The sequence below is a fragment of the Arvicanthis niloticus genome, chromosome 4, assembly GCF_011762505.2.
Source record: "Arvicanthis niloticus isolate mArvNil1 chromosome 4, mArvNil1.pat.X, whole genome shotgun sequence".
In the NCBI taxonomy this organism is placed as follows: domain Eukaryota; kingdom Metazoa; phylum Chordata; class Mammalia; order Rodentia; family Muridae; genus Arvicanthis; species Arvicanthis niloticus.
The window spans coordinates 29,211,153-29,220,500 of NC_047661.1; the positions used below are offsets into that span (position 1 = coordinate 29,211,153).

Here is a 9,348-nt window from a genome sequence, read left to right on the forward strand (position 1 = left end):
TTCCTAAGAATTTCATGAACTCATTGTTTTTAATAGTTGAGTAGTAGTACTCCATTGTATAAATATACCACATTTTCTGTATCCATTCCTCTGTTGAAGGACATCTGGGTTCTTTCCAACTTCTGGCTATTATAAATAAGGCTGTTATGAACATAGTGGAGCATATGTTCTTGTTAAATGTTGGAGCATCTTCTGGGTATATGCCCAGGAGTGGTATAGCTGGGTCCTCAGGTAATGCTATGTTCAATTTTCTGAGGTACTGCCAGACTGATTTCCATAGTTGTTGTACCAGCTTACAATCTCACCAACAATGGAGGAGTGTTCCTCTTTCTCCACATCCTCGCCAGCATCTGCTGTCACCTGCATTTTCAATCTTAGTCATTCTGACTGGTGTAAGGTGAATTCTCACTGTTGTTTTCATTTGCATTTCCCTGATGACTAGGGATGTTGAACACTTCTTTATGTGCTTCTCAACCATTCGAGATTCCTCAGTTGAAAATTTGTTTATATAGTGAATTACATTGATGGACTTCCGTATATTGAACCAACCTTGCATTCCTGGGATAAAGCCTACTTGATCATGATGGATGATTGTTTTGATGTGTTCTTGGATTCGGTTTGCTAGAATTTTATTGAGTATTTTTGCATCAATTTTCATTAAGGAGATTGTTCTGAAGTTCTCTTTCTTTGTTGGGTCTTTGTGTGGTTTAGATATGTGCTTGATTGTGGCTTCATAGAAGGAATTGGGTAGTGTTCCTTCTATTTCTACTTTGTGGAACAGTTTGAAAAAAACTGGTATTAGGTCTTCCTTGAAGGTCTGATAGAATTCTACACTGAAACCATCTGGTCCCTGACTTTTTTTTTTTTTGGTGGGTAGACTTTTAATGACTGCTTCTATTTCTTTCAGGATTATGGGACTGTTTAGATGGTTTATCTGCTCCTGATTTAACATTGGTAACTGGTATTTGTCTAGAAAGTTGTCCATTTCCTCCAGATTTTCCAATTTTGTTGAGTATAGGCTTTGTAGTAGGATATGATGATTTTTTTGGATTTCCTCAGTTTCTGTTGTAATATCCCCCTTTTCAGTTTTGATTTTATTAATTTTAATACTGTCTCTCTGCCCTCTGATTAGTCTGGCTAAGGGTTTATCTATCTTGTTGATTTTCTCAAAGAACCAGCTCCTGGTTTTATTTATTCTTTGTTCTTTTTGTTTCTATTTGGTTGATTTCAGCCCTGAGTTTAATTATTTCCTCCTGTCTAATCCTCTTGGGTGTATTTGCTTCTTTTTGTTCTAGAGCTTTCAGGTGTGCTGTCAAACTGCTTGTGTATACCCTCCCCAGTTTCTTTTTGTAAGCACTTAGAGCTGTGAGTCTTACTCTTAGCACCTCTTTCATTGTGTCCCATAGGTTTTGGTATGATGGGTCTTCATTTTCATTAAATTCTAAAAAGTCTTTAATTTCTTTTCTTATTTCTTCCCTTATCACATTATCATTGAGTAGACTATTGTTCAATTTCCATGTGAGTGTGGGCTTTCCCTTGTCTTCCTGTTTGCGTATCCATCCCATAGCCTATGTCTTTTTATTAGGGAATTGAATCCATTGATGTTAAGAGATAATAAGGAGAGGAGATTGTTGCTTCCTGTTATTTTTTTTTAACAGTGGAGGCATTGATTTTGTAATTATCTTCTTTTGGGTTTGTTGGAAGACCCTTAGTTTCTTGCTCTTTCCGGAGTATAATTGCCCTCCTTGTATTGGTGCTTTCCTGCTATTATTCTTTGTAGTACTGGGTTTGTGGAAAGATATTGTGTAAAATTGGTTTTTTTCATAGAATATCTTGGTTTCTCCATCTATGGTAATTGAGAGTTTTGCTGGGTATAATATCCTGGGCTGGCATTTATGTTCTCTTAGGGTCTGTATGACATCCGTCCAGGATCTTCTAGCTTTTATAGTCTCTGGTGAGAAGTCTGGTGTAATTCTGATAGGTCTGCCTTTATATGTTACTTGGCCTTTTTCCTTTACTGCTTTTAAAATTCTTTTTTTGTTTTGTGCATTTTGTGTTTTGATTATTATGTGACGGGAGGTATTTCTTTTCTGGTCTAGTCTATTTGACATTCTGTAGGCTTCATGGATGATTATGGGCATCTCATTCTTTAGGTTAGGGAAGTTTTCTTCTATAATTTTGTTGAAGATATTTATTGGCCCTTTAAGATGGGAATCCTGACTTTCTTCTATACCTATTATCCTTAGGTTCGGTCTTCTCATTGTGTCCTGAATTTCCTGGATGTTTTGTGTTAAGAACTTTTTGCATTTTGTGTTTTCTTTGACAGTTGTGTTAATATTTTCTATGGTATCTTCTGCACCTGAGTTTCTCTCTTCTATCTCTTGTATTCTGTTGGTGATGCTTGCATCTATGACTCCTGATTTCTTTTCCAGGTTTTCTATATCCCTGGTAGTCTCCCTTTGTGATTTTTTGATTGTCTCTACTTCCATTTTTATGTCCTGGATGGTTTTGTTCAATTCCTTCACCTGTTTGGTTATGTTCTCTTGTAATTCTTTAAGGGATTTTTGTGTATCCTCTTTAAGGGCTTTCACCTGTTTATCTGTGTTCTCCTCAATTTCTTTGAGGGTATTATTTATGTCCTTCTTAAAGTTCTCTATCATTGTCATTAGAAGTGATTTTAAATCTGACTCTTGCTTTCCTGGTGATATGGGTAATTCAAGACTTTCTAATGTGGGAGAACTAGGTTCTGATGAAGCAGAGTACTCTGGGTTGCTGATGCTTGTGTTCTTGCACTTGCCTTTCACCATCTAGATCTCCTTGGTGCTACCTGAGCTGTCACTGACTGGAGCCTTGTCTTTCCTATTATCTTGGTTGTGTCAGAACTGTTTGGGATGAGTGTTGCTGCTGGGGTTAGAGCTGAGGTCCAAGATCTGCTCAGTGTTCAGGCAGAAACAGGAAGGAACCAGTACTCTGGGCCAGGAGTGAATTCCTGGGTCCCTGTGGGTCTTGGTTACTCCCTGTTTGGGTAGAGTATTGCTGTCTCCTGACCTGAGATACTGCCCAGGTTAGAACTCCTGGGAGCCCTGCCACCTCTGGGTTTTGCGAGGTTGGGCACAGAGCTGCCTCCTGGGATCTGCTCTATGGTCGGACCCAGAACTTTTTTTTTCCAGTTCAAAAATATTGTCTTTATTCAGAGCCAGAAAGAATTTAAAAATCAAACCATTATGAAAGTTTACAAAAATATAGCACTCAATGCACTGAAATACTACATTTAATTGTTTTTCAAAGACTTAAGGCAGATTTTTCACAGTTTACACTCGAGAACTTAGCACAGTCCAAACTCAACTATCCATTTCTCGTATCTTTTAATGTCTGCAGCTGATACTGAGTTAGAAACCTTCTTTAAAGCCATTTCAAAATCCTCCAAGGTGGTAGGCATATGCATTTCTTCTCTTGAAAGGTTCCGGATTTCTTCTGGACTTAGACCCTCAATCCGTTGTCTTTTGGCCATCAAGGATGCGTCCCTGCACACATTGGTAATGTCTGCACCCGAGTAGCCTCCCATGTTTTCTGCAATGCTCGCAAGATTAACATCATCAGCCAATTCCAGCTCTCATAAACTTATTTTTAACAGTTCTTCCCTGCCTTTTGCTGTTGGTAACGGAATATAGATTCTTTTCTCCAGAAGACGTCTTAAAGCCTCATCTATGTCCCATGGGAAATTAGTAGCTGCCAGAACCATAACCATTTTGGAAGGGTCACCATTTTCTGAGGCACCTCCAACACCATCCATTTGAACTAGCATCTCGGCTTTCACCCTTTGGCTTGCTTCATGTTCTTCAGAAGTTCCTCGGCAGCTACAAATGGAATCTATCTCATCAATAAATATGGTAGCTGGGGAGTAAAACCGAGCCATTTCAAACAGAAGATGGACAAGCTTCTCAGACTCTCCTCTGTATTTGGAAGTCAGAGTTGATGAAGAGACATTGAAGAATGTTGTCTTGCATTCTGTGGCAACTGCTTTAGCAAGAAGAGTCTTTCCAGTGCTAGGTGGGCCAACCATCAGCACACCTTTCCATGGCCTCCTAATGCCCTTAAAGAACTCTGGCATCCACATTGGTAAGACCACTGCTTCCTGAAGCAATTTTTTGGCTTCTACTAAATCAGCAATATCATACCACTGAACGTTGGGATTCTGAGAAATTATATCTCTTTCCAAAGCTTCTACTAAGTCCTTGTCATACCCCGTGCTATCAAAGATTTTTGCCTCTATTTTTTTAACTGCAGCAGGTAATTTGTTATTTTCCTCTCTTCCCTTATTCTGTTCTTTCTTTTCACGACTTCGAACAGCTTTCCCTCTGTCATTGTGAAGATACTGTGCAGATAGATGGCCGAAGAGCTCTGACAACTGTACCTGGCCGGTTACTGTGTGGCTTAGGGTCACTGGGCTGAGAAGAGGGGCGTTTTCTGGATCCTGGTAAGGGTCTTCTTTCAACAGGTACAGGCAAGGACCCGACTTCTCCTTCAAAAGCTGGAAGTTCATGCTGTGCAGCTTTCAAAGAAGTGCTGTCCAGTTTAAAGCTCTCTAGTGTTTTCTTAATATCCTTAACATGCTTAGCCTCCACATTTATTTCCTGCCAAACCTGTTGCCATATCTGACGGAGGTATGTATCTTTGACTGAGCACAGATACTTGATCATTTGGTTAAGAACTCCCTGATAGAAGATCACTGCAGAGTCATAGTTTCCCAGCAATGCATATTCAGGAGCCAATTTTACATTCTTAATAATCATTAGAAGACTCATGCTCATATGTAACCTGGCACGGCCCAGGCTCCAGGACATGCTGCCTGCAGCACGGCGGGGAATGAGACCCCGGCCGAGACGAGACGTTGTGCTCCCAGCTCCGCAGCCGCATGGCCCAAGCCCCCAGCACTGCAGTTCCCGGTCGCTGCTGAGTAAGCAAAGTAAGGTTTTTAAAACAATGTAGACCGAACCTGTAAGTTTTATCAATTAAGAAATCCTATGACTTTTAATTAAGGAGTTTAATCCTTTTGCATTCCAAACACTTTTGATAGGAAAGCCTTTAAGTTGTCATTTTTAAAATATCAAATTTGTAAATTGTGTTCTATTATGTCACTTTTCATATATATGTATATATATGTATATGTGTGTATATATATATGTATGTATATATATGTGTGTATATATATATATATGATATTTTTCTACTGACAAAATTTTGTTATTTTCTATTTTGTTTGTTTCCCATTTTACTTTATATAGCTTATAGACATTGACTCAAAAGATAAAAGTGGTGAGCAACTGAAGAAAGATATGCCATATTGTGCAAACACACATGTGCACACATACAGACATGTACACACATACACACACAGACACACACACACATAAACAACTACACTTACAAAGACATATGCAGTGTATATACACAGCATACAAATCATGAGAAGTCCTTATATGCAATTATCATAATTTAAATTATTATATATTCATTTACATGAGTACTTGTAATGCAGAAGTTGATAATTTATTTCTTATAAGTTTTTATATAGTGTCATTTATTAACCTTCAAGCAGCACTTTTGTTATTTCTTCTACAGTAAATCCAGTTGTGATGAGTTCAGTGTTCTCTCAGAACTTTTTATCATTTCTAAAAGAAAGTTCTGTTAGTAACCTTATTTTGTTAATTCTGTCTTTCATTTAACATGAATAAATTATCTCACTATTGCAGCAGTTAAAATTTTATGATGTTTTTATTTAATGTGTTTATGTGTATGTATCAGTGGACATTTACCATATTGATTATGTCAGAGTCAGAGCAAAACATAAAGCAATCAGTTCAATAATTCTGCCATGTAGGTTCCCAGGATTACACTCAAGTCATTAGGCTTTTGGATGCTTGCTCTTATCTCCTAAGCTGTCTTGTGTATGTGTGTGTGTGTGTGTGTATATATATATATATATATATATATATATATATATATATATATGCATAATTTCAAACTTATAGGCTTTCTGTTTGTACTCTTTCTGATAGTACAATAAAAACCTTCCTTTAATCACACAGGTCATATCACTTCTGATGTTTAAAAAATATCATTTGTGATTCTGACAGTTTCCTTGTATGTCATGGTTCAATTCTTTGGATTTTGACCCTTGAAGTTTAATATTCTGCATATCCACTTGCATTCTGGATGTTGATAACTATTTTGATATCATTTCTTCAGATGGGCTCTTTGGGTTTTTTTTCTTTTCTTTCCTAGAAATTTCCAAGCATCTAAATGGGTTTAGTTGATGATGCCTTGGAAATCCCTAAGGCTATTTTTAATTTTCCTTTTTTTGTCTATCCTTTTGCATCATGGGCTTGGTAATTGCAAATGACCTGCTTCTAGTTTACTGATTCCACTGCTCATGAAAGTCTTTCACTGAGTGCCTCTGGCGACATTCCCATTGAGCTATTGTAGTTTTTGGATGTAGAAATGTTATGATGTTCTTTGTACAGTTTCTACGTCTTTGCTGTTGTAAATATTTTACATCACAGTTTTTACTGATCTGCTGTCTTTTACTCACAACCATTCAATGTTTTAGAGTTTGTTTAATATTATTTTAACAATCTCCATTTCTGTTTCAGTTTCTACAATTTTTTGCCTCATTTTGCAAAATAAGACTCTCTCTGTATGTTTTTATCTTTTGTTCAAATATGAACATTAGAACAAAATCGCCACCTATTCTATTTTGCAGCCACTTTCTTCTATTGATCTTGTTCAATACTGAGAATAATAGACACTAATCCATCCATGGTCAGGTTCTAGGGACCTGTCATATATTTTCTGATGCATATTCTTTGTTTATGAACTAACATTTCAAGTACAGAAATTGTCACTTCTCTTCTAGACCTAAATTTCCTTGTTTTTTCCATCATCTTTTTAAAATACTACAACTTGTCTCCTGTTGCAGTGCAGGCATGCTACTTTTTCTCCCATCCCAACCAGAGGTACAAAACAACATTGCTGTGACTCTCAAAGAAAAGAACAATAGTTTTACACTGTCTGTTGAAGGAGAACCCAAATGGAAAATTGAAGACTTCTAATTTATTGTTCCAACTATCTAGGCTCACCAGTACAGGTAAGAAGCTAACATTTTCCTTTCACGTAAGGAGATTTTATGATGCATTCATTGTTCTATCTGTTTTTTAGAGACTTCACCAAAATAACTTCTTCTTTATGCTGTTGTTGAAATGTCCGTGTGCATTTTCTATCTCACCATGTGCCTAGAATAAAAATATTCAAAAGCATTTTGGTTTCTTTTTTAGTACATAGGTATGGTAACTAATTTTATGCTAATCTTTGGTACATTGAAAAACACTGCAGAAAAAAGCAGTTAGCCTTATTTCCTTCCTTAATAAGGAAACACGGCATTAATATTTTTAGACTTCACTCCATATTTAGAGATAATCCTGAGAATATTGTTAACTAGGTGTATTGGAGTGTTCTCTTTAAAATTATTGTTTTTGTCATTGCTAGATATTGGTCTTTTTCCAGTAATATGTTCACTTGGTTTCCTTATTTGTTTTTGTTTTGTTTTGACTGAGACACTGTCTCATGTAGCCTAGGCTGGCTTCGAACTCATTACATACCAGGAACTGATCTGGAAATCGTTATTCTCCTGCCACAGACTTTCTAAGTGCTGGGAGTAAACATTTGTTCTATTTCATTTAACTCCTTCATTTAAAAAAATATTTTGCATATTCTATCCCCTGTTGAATTAATTACTTTTATATTTGAAATTACATGCTCTGCACAATGTTTCAGCTGTTATTATGACATATTCATATTTTATTTTAAATAATTTCTATTACTATGTCTTCAAATGCATTATTGCTTTGTGGATGTCAATGTATTCTCAAATATATTTAAGATATTTTTCCAATTCAGTTTATTCTTCTCTGTAATTTTATTTTTAATTTTTCCATATTGATTTTTTAAATTACTGCTAATTATATGGAAAAGAGACTTTACATAAGAAATAAGTTTTTTGTTGTTAATTTTGATCATGTGGATTGATTACTCTAATGTTAGGTAATTTATTTGACTTAGTAATATACATGTTTAGTTTTTACAACATGTCAGATGACAGGTGACAATTTTCATATCCTTTTGAACTGAATTATTTCACTTCTGATATGCATACAGATGTATTTGTTTATATAAATTCTTAAAATTTTATATTTCATTCATTATTATGTTTTAATATTTTGCTTATATCTGTTTTATTATTATTTTAGTGATAATGTTTCAAAAATATATGTTTTACATTATGTCAGAGATAAAACTTTCAAGTATCAATTCATTTTTTTGAAATTAATTTTTATTGGATATTTTATTTGCATTTCAGATGTTATCACCTTTCTCCATTTCCCCCCAAACCAGAAGCCTGCTCTCCTATCGCCCCTCCTCCTTCTTCTATGAGGAAGTGCTGCTACCCACCCACTCCCACCTCCCGCCCTTAAAATCCCCCACAGTGGGCCATCCAGCATTCAGAGGACCAAGTACCTCCTCTCTCACCTATGCCTTACAAGGTCATCCTCCCCTAAATATACAGTTGGAACAATGGGTCCCTCCATATGTGCTCCCAGGCTGGTGGTTGAGACCCTGGGAGCTCTGGTTGGTTGGTATTATTGCTCTCCCCATGGAGCCGCAAACCCCTTCAACTCCTTCCATCTTCTCTGTAACTCCTCCATTGGGAACCCCATGTTCAGTTCAATGGTTGGCTGTGAGCATCTGCCTCTGTATACCTCAGGCTCTGGCAGACCTCTAAGGAGACAGCTACATCAGGCTCCTGTCAGCATGCATTTCCTGGTATCCACATCAGTGTCTGCCTTTGGAGACTGCACATGGGATGGATACCCATGTGAAACAGTATCTGAAAGGTCCCTCCTTCAGTTTTTGACTCACACTTGGTCTCCATATTTGCTCCCATGAGTATTTTGTTACTCCTTCTAAGAAGGACCAAAGCACCGACCCACACTTTGGTCTTTCTTCTTCATGAGCTTCATGTGGTCTCTGAGTTGTATCTTGGATATTGCTAGCTTTGGGGCTAAAATCCAATTATCAGTGACTAAGTACCATGTGTGTTCTTTTGTGATTGGGTTACCTCACTCAGGATGATATTTTCTAGTTTCATCCATTTTCCTAAAAATTTCTCAAATTCATTGTTTTTAATAGCTGAGTATTGTGTAATGTACCATATTCTCTGTATCCATTCTTCTGTTGAAGAACATCTGGGTTCTTTCCAGCTTCTGGCTATTATAAATAAGGCTGCTATAA

At 36.7% G+C, this 9,348-nt stretch overlaps 1 pseudogene; it reads right to left on the bottom strand.

Annotated features, from left to right (window-relative positions):
* Positions 1–3,325: 3,325 nt before the first annotated feature.
* On the bottom strand, positions 3,326–4,811 carry LOC117707505 (katanin p60 ATPase-containing subunit A1 pseudogene; annotated as a pseudogene).
* Positions 4,812–9,348: the final 4,537 nt, after the last annotated feature.